Source organism: Marmota monax, unplaced genomic scaffold (genome assembly GCF_021218885.2).
Source record: "Marmota monax isolate L192 unplaced genomic scaffold, Marmota_monax_Labrador192_F-V1.1 WCK01_AAM20220418_F8-fsc00114, whole genome shotgun sequence".
NCBI lineage: Eukaryota > Metazoa > Chordata > Mammalia > Rodentia > Sciuridae > Marmota > Marmota monax.
The window spans coordinates 3,765,694-3,780,984 of record NW_026694943.1 but is presented as its reverse complement, the minus strand read 5'-3'; the positions used below and the strand labels follow the sequence as shown (position 1 = coordinate 3,780,984).

The 15,291-nt window shown below is 42.0% G+C and overlaps 1 protein-coding gene and 1 long non-coding RNA gene across 5 annotated transcripts in view; both read right to left on the bottom strand.

Annotated features, from left to right (window-relative positions):
* The window catches only part of Plekhg1 (pleckstrin homology and RhoGEF domain containing G1), a 213,935-nt gene extending 211,031 nt beyond the window's left edge, over positions 1-2,904 (bottom strand). The window contains exons 1-2 of one of the 4 annotated variants that reach the window (XM_046427423.2): positions 2,799-2,863; positions 2,035-2,205 (exon numbers count right to left, since the gene is read on the bottom strand). The gene's annotated coding sequence lies outside the window, so the exon portion shown is untranslated. Of the gene's footprint in view, positions 1-2,034; positions 2,690-2,724 lie in introns of those variants that run through there. The other 3 variants (XM_046427421.2, XM_046427424.2, XM_058573617.1) reach the window with 3 other exon arrangements.
* Positions 2,905-5,984: 3,080 nt separating this feature from the next.
* On the bottom strand, positions 5,985-14,331 carry LOC124081225 (uncharacterized). The gene is made up of 3 exons (XR_006847985.2): positions 14,214-14,331; positions 11,095-11,261; positions 5,985-7,447 (listed from the first exon to the last, which is right to left on the bottom strand). It is a non-coding gene; the product is annotated as an uncharacterized LOC124081225 (long non-coding RNA).
* Positions 14,332-15,291: the final 960 nt, after the last annotated feature.

Here is a 15,291-nt window from a genome sequence, read left to right as displayed (position 1 = left end):
AGCTGTCTGCCACACAAGCATGAGGTTATTTAGAGAGTCTCTGTCTAGAAAGTGTTTCCATTCCTGTGAACATTTTGTATTAGAAACTATATTTTCCCTACGTCAAAGGAGATAAGTGATTTTTTTTTTGTTTCTTAAAGACTGAACCATTATCTTTCATAAAAAGTATGTCTTCTTGCAACCATGACTTTGAGAGAGTGCAGTTTAGGGGAAAGAGATGTGAACCTGGGCTCAATCCCAGCTCTGCCAACTGAGAATATGTAAAACCTCTAGTACAATCTCTCCCTACTGGAATCTGGTTTATCAAAACAATCATCTTCAAAGCACACCACATATGCAAAACACTTTAATATAGGTTATTTTGTTTAATCTTCAGCACAATGCTAGAGGTAAGGGTCATTCTTTGTAAAATTTATAGAGGAAGAAATAAGGACAGGTGAGAAAATCCAGAGAGCCATCAACTTTGATTGTTACTCTCCTTAATTGTAAAATAATCCATGTCTAACAAGTTCCCTTAGAGGAGTCAAGGTGCCAGAGCTAATGAGATGCTGAGGCAAGCTTCACACACAGGTGGGCTAATCTCAGAACACTTGTTCTTAACCACCCATGCTTGCTAAATCTTTAAGATGTAAGAACCTAGCCTACATCATCCAAAGCCATCCTAGCTTTAATAGTCCAGGGATCTAATTATCCCTGCAAAGGGCTTTAAAGATGACAATAGTTTGAAAGTCCAACTACCAGCAATGAAAGAGGGAGAAACCCACAAGAAGCAAATTGCAGCATGAAGAATCAAGAGTACAGATTCAGGAATCGATTTTAGTTTACTAAGGGCTCCAAAGATTTAGGGCTACTCAGCATTTCCCATATTTACATGTCAGACTGTAAACCACAAAGGCTGAATTCAATCACTAAAACAAATGATATCCTCGAGCAGCAAAACCCAACAGTACTGCTTATGTTTGCTTTCGAAAAAATTATGTCATTTTCTATTAATTAAAATATGATCATTTAGCCTCTTTCAATTACTGCTCAAATCATCCATAGAAATGTTTAAACCTGGATTCAGTATCAATTTTCCATATTAAAGGCACTTAAAAGGAACTGGTGCCTATGAGGAAGATGGAGATAAGCAAGAAAATTCTATCAAGGAAAAGCAGCATCTGGGCATGGAGTTGACTGCAAGACAGTAGTTCAATTCCCACTTTGCTCTGCCCTTCAGCAAAGAGCTTTGGGGAACTCTACACAAGAGAAATGGAAGGTGAGAAGGTCATGCAGTGGGTGCTGTTGACTCACTTGTGGATCAAGCAGGGAGGTGGGAGAACTCTGGGGAAGAAAATTTCTTCAGGTGGTCTAGTGGCTTGGACATGGGACAAAAATTCTGGTTAGGAATTGGGAGGCCATACTAAAAATGTTAAAGGGTCAAACATCAATCCATTACTTTTGTATGGAAGTCTTAAATACTGCAGAACAAATAAATACTACAGGGTGTGTGTGTGAGGAATGTACATGAAACTTTAGAAACTATCTGGTTTATACTCAAAAGAAGAAGCCAAAGTTAGAATGGAGTTTTTTGATCCCCTGACATGATAGGCTTGGTAACATTTTACAGCACTTTAATAAAAATCCAAAATCTATAAATTTCTTAAAAGTATGCCAACTTGCAGAAACTAAGAACCAGAACAAGCTGCTTTTAACACCTGATAACTATTTTTTACAGCATGATGCGATCTATCTAGGCCTGGAATTCTGGTAAATGACTGATTTAACCCAGAGTTAACATTCTGGTCATCTCCTGGTTTAAATACAAAATATAAAATCCCCAAACCAGCTCTCCCTGGGAGACTGCCCTCCTCTTCTCAGACTGATGCCTGACCAAACAGCCTTCCATGGGACCCACATTCCAGGACTTCAAAAATACGCGCAGTAACCTCGGCCACCTGAGGGCGGTACAAAGGAAGCGCTAAGTACCAGAACTTAATGAGACACCAGCTTTATAAATAAAAGTCCACCAACACATTAAAATAAATTATCTACCTCATTGTGTCCCGTGAGCGGAGTGAAACTGAACCGCTTAGCGACCTTTTTCTTCATTGGAGCGTCCTAAAGCTTCTGGCTTAAGCAAAAGAGCACAGCGGACACAAAGAAGGGGCGGGCTCGGGCATCGCGCGCAGGTCCGGCTGTCCTCCGAGGCCAGGACGGTGGGCTCTGTCACAGCCCCCCATATGTGAACGTTTATCTCCGTGACTAACGAGTCGCAGGCTCTGACTCCCCTACCCCACCGCCTAAAAATGCGTATTTGCGGAGCGGGGGAGCCAGCCCGAGTTTCTGCAGAGGCGCGGCTCCTCCCGGCCACCGCGCCGCAGCCCCCGGCCGCCAACTCCCACTGCGGGTCACCCGCTCCAGCGGGGCCCCGGCGCCAGCACCACAGTTGAGGAGTTGGCCGAGGGTGCCTGGCCGTGGGGTTCCGTTTTCGCTCTGGGGCGGGAGGTGATTCCTGCGGGCACGCAGAAACTCCACGCACAGTAAACGTTGAGCGCGGGGGCTGCGGTGAGGCTCGTCGGCGCCCGGCAGAGCAGATCCAGGCTGCGCCAAGGCGGAGAAACGGGATTCGGGGCTCCTGGGGCGACGGCCAGCACCTAAGCCAGACCCCTGGCGCAACCCAACACCCTTTGCTCCTGCCCAGGGGCGCGCAGGAACCCGGCACCACGCCCCGCCCGCCCCCACCTGCAGATCTGGGGCGCGTCCGAGGTCCCTGGGTCCCCCGATCCATCCCTGGAGGAGTCCCAGCCGGCGCTTACCCGAGAGGGCGGCTCCCGGGCGCTGGCGGCGCTCGCAGGTCGGGCGGAGAAGAGCCGGCTGCGCTGCACTGCGCTGCGCTGCGCTGCCCCGGCTCGGGCGGCCGAGCGCCCTGCAGCGCCGCGCGGCTCCGACTTCCTCTTCCTCGGCCGGCCCGCCCGCCCCTCCCGCGCCCGGACGCAGCTCCTCCGCCGGCCGCGAGCTGCGGGTCGTCCCGCCTCCCCTGCGCGCTGTGGGCCGGCAAGGTGGGGCGGAAGAGGGGGACGAGAAAGAGCGATTAAGCACTTGGCCTCGTCTCTGGAGCTGTGCCAAAGAGAGCAGTCAAATTACAGCCTCTGGGGAAAGAGAGTTTTTTTGAAATCTCTGCTACTGTTTTCGCAGACACATCACTTTTCTCCAATTGCCGAGATCTTCAGGTTTAGCTTTCCCGGGACGTGATCATTTCCTACATGAGTTCTTTAAAATAATATGAAAATAATCACTTTAAATCAACACTCGAGTTTTATACAAAGGCTCTCTGGGGTAATAGCAATGTCAAAAAGAGGGGGAAGCTCACTGGTTTTCAGGCATCATTACCCTCATCGCCTCAGTCGGTGTACCAAACGACCTTTGCTTAGAGAAAGTAAAAGTGAAAAAAGGGGACAAAGAATAACCTTTGAGATACCGGTGTAAAGGCACCGACTCGGCAGTAAAATTATGACTTCAATCAAAGGTGAAGTCATTTCTTAACACCTCCCATTAAGTGGCCTTACCGGGTTTGCCCATGGTCTAGTGCCACTGCGCTCTGGAGTTATTTAACTTTTCTGGGTCTCATTTCCCTCACCTGTGAAATGGGATTGATGATAATAGCGCCTACCTCCTCTGAGAGTTGCTGTGTATGATTTAAATAAGACAATGTGCGTAAAAGGCTTAGGAGAATACCCAACACCTAATAAAACCTACATAAATATTAGTATTGTTATTGAATTTCCCCCCTTTTATTTGCCTTTATATAGGTATATGGTTAAAAAATTATATATTTTTTTTGTGTGCAAGGTTTTGTACACAAAAAGTGGAGCTTATGTTCTATTTTATTTCCCAAACTGACTTTGGAGTGGGTTATGCTTAGAATATGTTTACTACGGCAAATTTGCACTGGGACTGAAACTTGCCATCTTCAAAACATCTTTGCAGTAGGTCTTGGGATGACCTTGTGGGCTTGACAGGACATGTTCTAACTGTCTTTCATTGACAGGAAACTGAGGCTGAAGAGTCTTAATTAAGACTTTCTCCAGAATCTGGAGTTCACACAAATCATATCTCTATCTCTTTATACTGTTATTAGTTATAGACATGGGGCAGAAACACCTCACTTGGTACAGCATGTTTTGTCCAATAGCACATCAGTCTCCCTTATCCACACAGTTTTGCTTCCATAGTTTTGCTTTACCAGAGATCAACAACAATCTGAAAATATCAAATGGAAAATTCCAGAGACAAACAATTCATAATTTATAAATTGTGCGCCATTCTGAGTAGCATGATGAAAATTTCTCATTACTCTTCTTCATTCCACTTGTGATGTGAATCATCTCTTGTCTAATGCATCCACACTGTATACATTACCTCCTACTAGCTGTTTTGTCTATCAGCACATCTATTGCAATATCACAATATTTGTCTCCAATTAGCCATAAATTTACTCAGTAATTGTCCCAAAGGGCAAGAGTATTAATGTTAGTAATTTTATTATGGTATATTGCTATAATTCTTCTATATTATTATTAGTTTTTATTGTTGTTGCCTTACTATGCCTACTTTATATATTAAACATTATCATAGGTTCGTTTGTAGAGGAAAAAAGTCAAGGTATATACAGGATTCAGTACTCTCCACAGTTTCAGGTATCCGCTGGGGGTTTTGGAATGTATCCTTTGAGGTCAAGATAGATGACTGCACCACATTTATGGTCTCTTGTCAATCCTGTGACATGCTTCAGGGAAGCTACTTGGTGAGTGTATTCATGCCTGAGGGTCAGGGTTTGGGGGCACCTTGGAGAGGAAGGAAAGAAAACTGGGGTTTCCCTCTCTTCAGGATACAGTGACTTAGAGTAAAGCCATTGGAGGGGTAGAGGGATGCCATGAAAAGACTACTCACTTGGAGTTTCCAGCGACTTAAACACTTAGGAGTCACTCCAGGGGAACTGGGCTGCGCGAAATAACCACATAAGAGACAGAAATACCTTTTTCTTTGGGGGCGCTGTGAGGGCTCCTTTGACCTTAAGGGTCCGCAGAGAGAGAGAGAGAGAGCGAGAGAGAGAGCATGCTGACCCCTTTTATTGAGGAGAAGCCATTCAAATGAGGCAAGGGGTCAGGTTTCAGGGGGCTGAGTCTAGCTTTATGATGTCTGCTGTCAGCAGGTTGACTGACATCTAGGAAGGCCACACCCAAGGACAGAGTAAGAGAAGGGAACACACAAAGGGGGTTTCCATGGAACATTCTATCCCAAACAGGGCAAGGGGTAATATTATAAAGGAACAGGTGAGTTTAGTTCCACCCATGGGGATGTAGGAAGGCACACCCAGGCACAAAGACACATTTGCTCGTCCCTAAAGATTGGGGCTACCATCTATGGTTACCTAGACAACCAGATAACAAGGTGACCTACAACGCCACACTAATCAGAAGGGGAGACAAATGCTGGTCACGTACTATGTCGGCCTCACTGCAGACTTCACCCCATGCCGGCAGTTTCCCTTGGGCAGAGGACAATTCTGAACCATGGAGCTGTGGTATCTATGGAATGGTTATATTTCCTGTTGAGCCCACTCCTCTTCCTGTCACCTTAGTTCAGTAATGAGGTGGCGATAAGAAGTGGAAAGAAGAACAAGAAGCTCTTTGATTGAATCTGTGCATAAAGCATGACTGGGCACCTAACTCATGTTGCCACTCCTGGTTCCCCATTAGGTACACTCTGCCCTTCAGATCACCAGAGTGTGGTCTGCTTGGAATCCCTTGGCCTGACTCACTGAAGGTCTAGTTAAACCATGTGTGCCCTGCATTTAGCGCAGCATTGAACACAGTAGACTTAAAAAAAAATTTTTTTTTTTTGGTTATAGATGAACACAGTACCTTTATTTAATTTACTTGTTATTATGTGGTGCTAAGGATTAAACCTAGTGCCTTACACATGCCAGGCAAATGCTCTACCACTGAGCCACAACCCCAGCCCACAGTAGACTTTTAAAGATAGACAGGCAGATGGATGGATGAATGGATGAAGGACAGAGTACAGAGCTCTGAAAATACTATTATGTAGCATTGCATGTTGGTAACATGCTACACTCCCCTTTAAGGAGAAGAACTCAGTTCCAGAGCTTTCTAAGTAAGGTCATATCTAGTATTAGGAAAATTCTTTTGATGAGAAGTTTTCTGTGTTAAGGTCAAAAAAAGGGAAACAGAAAACATTTAAGGTATTTATAAAAGAAGGGTTTTAATGCAGTGAACTGCCTGTAAACATGAAGGAAGAACCAAGAATTCAAAAGGAGACAGTGGGTGAAGCAGCCCAGAAGTTAAATACAGCAAAATGCCACCACCACCCCTAGATGGAGGGCCAGGGGAGGGGTGTTAGAAATGAAACCGCTGGAGCTGGAGAAATAGCTGTTGCCACAGACCCTGACAGAGAGGAGGAAAAATACAATTTTTGCCCTCCCTTCAGTGTCCAATCCTGGTACGATCATTGATGGAACTCTGCTAAGAGACTGGGAAGAAAGCCCGCAGCCCCCTCCCCAGCCCTGCAACCCTGGGAGACTGAGCAGGAGAAGGCAAGAAGGGTCTGAGGGCAACAGGCCCAGGCCTGGCCTGTTCTTCAAACTTCTCCCTCTCAAGATAGATTGGGTCTCCCCACTAGACATCTGTAAAAGAAGCATTTTTTGCTTTTTGAGATTATTAAACATCTCCTAAAGCATGATATTGTTTCCTTAGACAGAGCCAGTCAGGTAGACACCATAATGCCTAAGGTCACAGAGATTCCAGAAAGTTCAATGACTTGTCTCACAGCTCTAGGGGCAGCGTAGGACACAAGCACAGAGCTAGGCCCTCAGTTCTCAAGGCCGCTCACTAACACAGCTGTTTCTAATGAAAACCAGTATAGTGGCGTGGGCTCCTATGGCGTCTCACTCCCGGGTCTCCAGTCCATGCACACATGGGAGTCAATGTTTGCAAAGCTTACAGAGTTTGATGGCTCCATCACACCCTGCTTTAATTTTACGACTTATGTTGATAACTTTTATGATGTTGATGGTGACTGTACTGAATTTATGATTATACAAGATCACAAAAATCATGTCTACTGGATTATAGGAGTCCCAGAGAAAAAACCCAGGGGGAGTTTAACTTTTTTTTTCCTTTAAAAAAAAAAAAGAAAAAGTTTTAATTTTAAATTTGGATTTGTGAGCTTGAAAAGAACAAAATCAAAAACAAAACAAAACAAAAACTATAGACTATCCTGGCCATGTTAGCAAGCTTAGGGTAAGGGAAGTGACCTATGACAGTCTCATGTAGACAGATGACCAGGGATGCAAGCAGGTGGGATGATGGGTTTCTTCAAATTCTCTGCATCCAGAAATGACCATCAGGATCTGTATTGGAGCTGGTACTTCTTTCTCCAAAGCCTATGAGCCAGAAGATTTTAAAAATTAGGAAGCTGTACTAACCTCAAAGAGTGAAAGATACCATGAGAAATGTTCCTGTTTATTATTTTCTAGCCAAGTTGGACCTAAAAGTAAGTAGGGAATTTAAAACCATCCGAAAATTCTGAGATATTCAAATTATCTGCTGCTGACCTGCAACAAGAACACCTGAACTCTCCATCATGAATCACCTCCTGGGTGAAGGCCTGGTTCAAAGGCAAGTGCAAATTCTTCATCTGTCAAGGATGATATACATGGTGGAGGATTATCCCAAACATTCTCAGACTGGTACAGTGGGCACATCAGATCTTCAGGGCAAGAAAAAGGAAAAAGGCTCCAAGATGCAAAAAAAAAAAAAAAAATCTAGGCAATTATCATAGACATCTTCAACAACTCATGGTCAAGGGTATCTTTCCACCATTTCTTCTAATTGCCTATCTTGATGTTGACCCACATGCTAAAGTGAGATGTATGTGTAATATGCTTTACAAATATTGACATTTGAGGAAAAAATCCTAGAATTTAAACTTTAAACTTAGTGTCAATACACATTGGGGACATAAGCAAAATTCAATATTATGCAGATAGCCTGAATGTCATCGTAATAGATAACATCCTAAATTATATTCTATTAAAATAAAGCATTGTGGACAGTTTATACCTTTGCTTCACAATTAGCTTTTTATGAAGTGGATATTAAAGTATTAGGGTACACATTTAGAAGATTTTGAAATTTAGTAGGTTTTTTTTTTTTTTTTTTTTTAGCTCTTTTCTTTATTGGATGTATTGAGGGAAGAAGTTACTTTCAACTTTATTGCTCAAAAAATAATCATGTTTGGAAGTTTTCTGTAGGACTAATACAACACCCCCTAGATTCACTTGGATGTGTAAGGGTGGGTGCTTTGGGTTGTCACTATGGAAGGGAGAGTACTGGTATCTAGTGATGGGTGCCAGGGTTACTCACCTTTTTACATGACTGAGATAGTCTTGCACGAGGAGGTTGCCACCTTAAACATCAGTAACATCTCCCTACACTCACACTGTGAGCAGTGCCTTTAAATGGGACATCTCAAACTTAAATGCTTTCAGAAGGCAGCCCTGTAAAAATATTTGTTCAGCAGTTCAGAGCTGTCAGGGTGCGGTGCACACCTGGAGGCAAGTGAATTCAAAGGACTTTAAACACCTTTTTGACCAAACAAAAACATCCCTTTAAGCCAAATCCTCCTGAATCTCCAGGTTGCTCCTTGCCTTTCATTCCCAGTTGTTTTGGGATAAATTTTCAGACCAAAACAGAAGGAATCATTGCTCTCTCCTCTTCCTCTTCTTCCTCCTCCTCTTCCTTATTTCTTAAAAACATATATTCAGTTGTCTAGGAAAATACTGAGAGAAAATACTTTGCTCTTTTCTAAGAATTCAAGTCCAAGGATACTAGAATAAAAGAATGCAGTGAGTAGGGAAAAGAAGACTATGTTCACCCATAAAAATTAAATTAACTGTGAAACCATTTTTAACCAGTGAACTGGTGGCAGAGGCCCCAAGCATGTTCCCTTGTTCTTCCAGGTACTGATTGCTACTGGCTTTCAACAATGTCCCAACTCTACATTAAGCACTCTGCTTACATTACCTTATTTAATCCTCACAACTAGGGGTACTTTCTCCATTTTACAAATGAGAGGCTTACAGAACTTAGGTATAAGTGGCCAAGGTTCTTTTTTGAAACTATCTACACACACACACACACACACACACACATTGGTATACAGTTGGTATCAGGAATTGAACCCAGGGGTACTCAACCCCTGAGCCACATCCCCAGCCCTTTTTATTTTTTATCTGAGACAAAGTCTTGCTAAGTTGCTTAGGGCCTTGCTAAATTGCTGAAGCTGAACTTGAACTTGCGATCCTCCTGCCTCAGTCACCTGAGCTGCTGGGATTATAGTTTAAAGCTGCCACTATACATGGTTTTAAACTATATTTTAATTTTTAATTGATACAGTTATTATACATATTTATGGCATTTCAACACATGTATACAACATGTAACAGATCAAGGCAGTTGGCATATCTATCATCTCAGACATTTATCATTTCTTTGTGTTGGAAACATTTTAAATCCTTTAGTTATTTTGAAATATTCAGTTAATGGTTGTGCTATAGGACATTGGAAGTTAGTCCTCTGGTCCAACTGTACCCCTGAACCCATTAACCATCCTTGTCTCCCTACACCCTCTCTCCCTACACCCTCTCAGTATCTGATAACCCCCATTTTGTTTTCTATGGCCAAGATTTTAGAATCAGTAAGGAGTAGTGTAGGAATTCGGAGCCAAATTCGTTACCCCAAAACTGTCCCGTAAGTACCAAGTGCCAGTGTCAGTACATCCTACGTGAATCATACACCTTAATCTTTCTATTTTGGTTTCCTTCTTTTATGGCTGCAGGACCACCTGACTTCTTTTGAACCATGGAAAAATGCAAACACATGCTCTGCTAAGAGGGTACTCTACACAACCACAGTCACAATCTTTATCCTCAACACAAGATCCTGCAAATGGGAAGATGTTTTCTTAAATCCTTTGTGATGAAGCCTGCCCTGGTGTCAGCTCATTTGGCAAAAAGCCTCGTCTGCAATGTTTGGAGAAGTGTTCCCAGAAAGTCCCAGGTGTTAAAGACTTTGGAAGAACAAGATCTGGTTTCACAGTTAATTTAATTTTTATGGGTGAACTATTAGGAGTTGGTGGAACTTTTAAGAATCGGGTGTAGTGGGAACTCTTTAGATCATTGAGGATGGGCCTCCTTGGGGCTGGGGTTGGGGGACAGTGGTTGCAGGATCCCAGCCCCTTCCTCTTTCTCTCTTTTTCTTTCCAGCCATCTGGTGAGCAGTTGTGCACTGCCTCACACTCATGCCCAAAGCAACAGGGGCAGCCAATCATGGACTAAAAGCTCAAGAACTGGAAGCCAAAATAAACCTCTTCTCTTTATATGTTGATTGTCTCCGATATTTATTATAGTGACAGAGCAAAAATTAACACAGACTATTTGTAGTTTCATTTAAAAATCCTATTTAGTGTGAATTTTCAGTGATTTAACTGTAGGAATATAAAGGTACTGCCTCAAACTCTTGCAGAACTATTGCATTATGTATGATAGATGTACTACTTACCTTTTGAAAGCCCTTTTAGAAAAGACCTTGAATTGGGAATTGGGAATCTGAAATTTCAAAGAACCAAATTATATTGAATAGATACTATTAAGACTGTGTTTTATGAATGGTAAGAAGCAGTGGCATATTGATGCTTGTTTGTACCAATTTTCAAGAACTGGTTATTAAAATTTCAGGAATTTTCTGAGCCACGTCAAATTGGTAGCTTGAGATCAACTGCAAAGAAAATATTTACACCTCAGATGTTGGCATGAGCTACACATCAGGATCTCCTCCCTCCCAACCCCTGCTAGAGCTGGTTGTTCAAAGCTCACCAGCACACCATTAGAAGAGGCAGGAGCTAAGAAAGAGAAAAAATATCACATGCAGTGAGCTCCTCCCATTCCATCCTTCCCAGTAGATGGGAAAGCCAGGCCTCCAGCTCACTGGTCCTAAGGGAAGATCTAGGGAAGAGAAAGAAAATGTTCACCTGGTTTCACTCTTCATAGATGATTTTGATCTTTTTTTGTCCTGAGAGTAAGTATGAGAATTAGCAAAGAATTGCTTGGTGCATCTAGACTTCAGGAAATGAAGGCTTTGAGAGCTTAGGTCAGTCCTGTGGCCCACGTTTCATTACCAGGTAGGAGCAGCACAGGCCTTTGGAGGAATAAAGAACAAGAAGCTATTAATTTGAGGCACATGGTATCGATGCATGATGCATCTGTAAGCGTAGTTCCTAGGGAGTGGCTGTAGAATGACCTCTTGAGTCTGCTGTGGGGAGGGGAAGGTGCAAAAATGTTTTGCTGCCACGATGGCTGTGATCCCAGTTTTATAGGGGGTTGTGATGAAGACTAAGTGTGAATTTCCTTTCTTCTCTCTCTTTCTTTGAGGAAGGCATGAAAAATAGTAAAATCAAGATTTTACTGTTCAAAGGTGGATCACTAAAGGCTATTGGAACCATGGTCTCTAGATAGGCAGAAACATCACAATGGTCCAATGACTTGTGCCTCTACAGTGGTACAGCCGAAGGGGTTCTTGGACTCCCGCACTCCTCATGTAAATCCAAGCAGGACATTTGGACCTTATTTGTCAGATGCTTGGCAGGGCTTGAGGGAAGAGTGCATGGGGAGCTCACTTGAACATGAACTAGAACACATTTGAGGAAAACGGGTTTTCAGTCCCCTGAAATCCTTGTATGCTGCTCCTTCATTGGACTTCTGAGTTACCTCCTTCTGCCATCTTTTCTGCATCTTCAAACTTAGCCCTTCCAACTGTGCAGGAGAAAGTTTTGCATTTGAGATCTGATTGTGTGTGTTGTAGAAAGGAAGGAAAAGGGACTGAATCACTGTAGGGAACAAACGATCAGCTGAAAGGAGAAAGGACCCGAAATGGCCCTTATTCATTAACGCTGAAAAAATGGTCTTTGCAACTAACTGTAAATGGCCAGTGTTCTTTCAGGCACAACATCATCTTAGAAATAATTATCTAGGGCGATCAGTAAGGTCTCTGTGACAACTCTAACTTGAAGCTGCAAATTTGGAGACTTGAGATGTTCTGTAGAAAGCTATGCCTGCTTTGCATTTCCATTTTAAATGGGGGCAGGCTATATTTCATGAAAACTAAAATGCCTTATTCCAAGCAAAAGCTCCAACCAATGAAAGCAGGCTTTAAAGGTTGTTCTTGCATCAACAGCGAAGTGTTGTTTAGAGTGTTCGGCATGAAGAGTGGCATGATCTAGAACTGAGTTTTCACATTACATCTTTAGCACATTAAAGTGTGAACTTTTAAATACAGTTTAATATGATTCAATCCTGTGAGACAAATGCATTTTTTTAAAAAAGTAGAATCCCATGAAATTCTCTAAGGAAAACAAATGGGAAATTCATTTTGGATGTAGAAATGTTGGATTTGAAAAGTCGAAGACTTGAAATTTAAAACAGAATTTAGTAATGAAGGAAGTGGTTATCTTTACAGGCCAATCTTGAAAGAACAATGTGACAACATCAGGAACAGAGGTGCATGAGGTGTGAAGGGAGAAAGATTAAAATTTTGCTTTGTCTTTGGAGGTCCCTGAAGTGAGAACTGAGAGGCTCCAGTCCAACTACAACATAATGTCTGTCTTCAAATTGGCATGATCAAACTTTGTATTTGCTAAAATGTTATGGTGGACTGTTTTTGTCATATATGCCAACTTAAAAGTATCTCAAACTCATTTTTTCCTCCAAATTCTTTTTGTTACTAAATCCAGGAAAATTAATATAGAGTATGATAAACTTAAGAATTAAGAATACATTAAATTGTTTTAGTATATATTAATTCCTCAGTGTGTGTCCAGTGAGTGCATCCTAAATTTTTAGAATCACATTTTGCATCAATTAAAAACTGGCCATACTCATCACTGGTTCATATCATTCTTTTCAGAACAGAAATGAAACCCACTTTCCATCACAATCATATTTGCACATATAGATATTTCTCTCTTTGTATAAGTTTGTTCTTCTATAGGTTTATTATCTGAATAGCTGCATTCTTTTTTTCCTTCTAATTTCTGATCTCTCCTACTAACTACCCACCTCCAAACTCATCTTTATTCACTTTATCAAAATCCTTGTTCCCATTAGCATTTTCTTCTCATCCTAATTCAGTAAAACTGATCCCATAATGTGGATACGTTGCCTATGGACTCTGAGAAGCTCTACTTTCCTTTGGAATTTTGTAATAGGACAAATTAAATGGGAAGCCAAAGAAATGTATTATTTTTCTAAAATTGTTACACTGAAAAAATCATTCTTTTAAAAAAATGTTTTATTTCTTTACTTCCTTTCAACTTATTCACAACAGTTCAACAAGTGACTTACATATAGACAGAAACTGCCTGCCAAAGATCTAACTGGAAACACCAGAGAAGATGGAAGCCCCACTAACCGCATGACCTCGACTTTCTGTGTTGGTTGGAGTCCCTTGGAACGTGGTTAACCCAAGACACACTCAGTAGCTGGTTTCAAAGTATCTTTTTCTGTAATTACAGAAGGACTTCGATTATGAAGAACCCAACTCCGTGACCACTTTCCAGCAACCCAATACTTTCCTGAGAGTGGACTCCTACATTACTAGCAAAAATCTTGAGCTCCTATTTCCTTAGGAAATGTATCCTTTAACTTTCAAGAACAGAGGAGTCTTTTAAAACTATTCATCCAGTTAGAAAAGAGGAAAGAAATAAAAAAAAGACAATCTTGATATGGGCTAATGCAATTAACACATACCTTCTGTAATTGTACAATTAAAAAAATACATGAAGATAGAATAACCATATATACCTCCTGGAGTACTACCATCTATTTCTTTCTTTCCAGGCCTCCCACTCCAGCTTTGTAGCTCAAGTCCGAATTGCTTCATTCCTGGACTGGGAAGCTCCATTTGCAGGCCCCATGCATTCTGCATAGTGCTGCTGCTAGTCTGATCTTATGATACTGTTTGCAAGCCAATAATATGTGAAGGGTCCCCAGAAGGCCAAAAGCCAAACAAGATGCATGGCCAGGGAGGAATTTGAGCATGTGACCCAGAAAGTAAGCAAAGAATCAAGGATTTCTGAGTTGTACAGAGACTTACCAAGTGGCCTGCAACCTGTGCATTCTCTCGCTCCATGTGAACCCTTGGCTATGTCCTTCAAAATCATGAAGTATATAACCCTCTGCACCACAGCAGTTCTGCTCAAAAAGGAAGTTGTTCACTAGGCAGTCACGTGGAGCTGGGGCAGCTGGTTTTGCAGGGTGCTCATTGGAAAAGAACACATCTAATTAAATGCCAGCGTTGTCCAGATTTGCTCAGGGGCTGGGGTGTAGGATTGTAGTTGGGGAAGACTCTTTGTTTACTCAACTTGGAGAAGTTGCAAGCTCAATTGGGAATTGATTAAATGAATTATATCCTATTTTATCTCCAATGCAAGAAAATAATGCACTCATTGTGGATGAGTGTGGAATGTAGGCCAGTTAGATACCCATAAACATCACCAAATCATCTAATTGAGAAAGATGAAAGAAGAATTTGGTACTTCTGGAACAAAGGCTTTTTCTTAAAAGGAAGTCATGGATGTGAATCCTAGTAACACCAGTTTGTCCTATTTGTTTTGCAAATTTAGTAAGAAAGGCTCAAACTCATACTGGCAGGTCTGTATACTATTTTCAGCACATTATTTACATACTTAACTTAGATTCATTGCTTTGACAAGCTGTATATGGATCATCTCATAATGTAGATTAATTCATAATGTAGCATTACTTTTTGATTAATTTCTTTCTTCTTTCTTTTGGTACCAGAGACTGAACCCAGGAATGCATAACCACTGAGCAATATCCCCAGCTCTTTATTATATTTTATTTAGAGACAGGGTCTTGCTGAGTTGTTTAGGACCACACCAAGTTGAGGCTGGCTTTGAACTTGCTATCCTCCTGCCTCAGCCTCTAGAGCTGATGAGATTATAGGCGTGCGCCACCACACTTGGCTTGATTAACTTCTTGTTTGATGACTTCATAAACTCATTGAAAGACCCTCTCAAGATTGCTAAAGAAAGACACTTAGACCAGGGGCATTTTGCCCTCAAGGTGATACCCAGAGGGTACGGAAAAGGCACCTGAGCTTATGCAGGAGAGTGCCTGAGTGTACCTTATGAATCCACACATCATCTATC